The following is a 1,184-nucleotide window of genomic DNA, read 5'->3' as shown; positions in this document are numbered from 1 at the left end:
TGACGAGGATTCTGATAGGGTTCCTGACCAGAGAACCCTATGTACATGTGGAAATAAAGTTAATATTTCATAGCTTTGCTGTCTAGGAGGGAACAGGGCATGGTTTCTCCAAGCCACTTGGATGCTGGCCAGAGTGGAGGGGAAGCTGGCATGGGGCAGGATGCTGCCCACTTGGTCCTGGGTGCTCCCAGGGGACTAGGGCTGGGGCAGCAGTAGCTCATCTCTTGAAGGTGGGTTGCCTTGTGATGTGCAAGAAATGGGACCTTGCTATCTAGTCCATGCTGCTTGTCTCATGAGGTAGCAAGTAAGAACCAGCCACAGTCAAAAGGTGCCCTGAGATGTGGACTTTAGGTGCCAGGGCTGCAGGATCCCTCATCAACTGATTAGAATCTGGGCAACCACGTGCCTTCCTCCATGCCCCGTCCTGGGCAGGCACATACGGGAACAGGGAAGGCTACCCAGGTGGGGTGCAGTGAGTGGGTGAGTGGCTAGTTAGAGCTGCAGTTTACATCAAAGTCAGAGGCCATGGCTGGCCTTCATGGCCTTGAAGGAAGCTCTGCATTGTTGAGTCCCATGGGGATATGAAGACAGAGGAAAGTGAGAGCTGGGGAATGCTCAGTCAAGAGGTTAACAGGAGAACCCAGTGGGCACTTTGCACCCCTCTTGTAGTACGCAGCCCCTCTTGCCCATAGACGGAGAGCCTCCTGCCACCAAAAAGTCACAAGGGGCAGTTGGAAGTCTTTGAGAGGATGTGCTGGTGCCACTTATCCTGAAAATTTGGTGAGGGCAGGAGAGGACGAGACCCCAGAGTTGGAGAGGAAGGTGGTGCCTGGGCTATGCTGGCTTTGAAGACTGAGTGATGCTCCCCTACAAGCTGTTCTGAGGCCACATGTGGGAGGGGGAAGCAGTGATGATAGACGACTTCAGCATAGCTTCAGTGTCAGTGGGATGTTCATAATCCAGGTGAGAGGGCGAGGTGATGTAATCATCCTCCGTTATATACCAATTTCACATAATGACCTGGTCTTTGGAAATGAGCCATGTCAATAAGTGAGGATGGGGTGTACATTTCAGAATAAAATATTTGCACATACAATATACATTGTTGTTGTTGTTGTTATGTGCCATCGAGTCGGCCTCGACTCATAGCGACCCCTCCTTGGGTTTCCGAGGCAGTATCACTA

The sequence above is a fragment of the Orycteropus afer genome, unplaced genomic scaffold (genome assembly GCF_000298275.1).
Source record: "Orycteropus afer afer isolate SDZICR_OR568_19922 unplaced genomic scaffold, OryAfe1.0 scaffold00864, whole genome shotgun sequence".
NCBI classification, from domain to species: Eukaryota; Metazoa; Chordata; class Mammalia; order Tubulidentata; family Orycteropodidae; genus Orycteropus; species Orycteropus afer.
The sequence above is the reverse complement of the archived record's forward strand: the minus strand, read 5'-3'. Positions refer to the sequence as shown.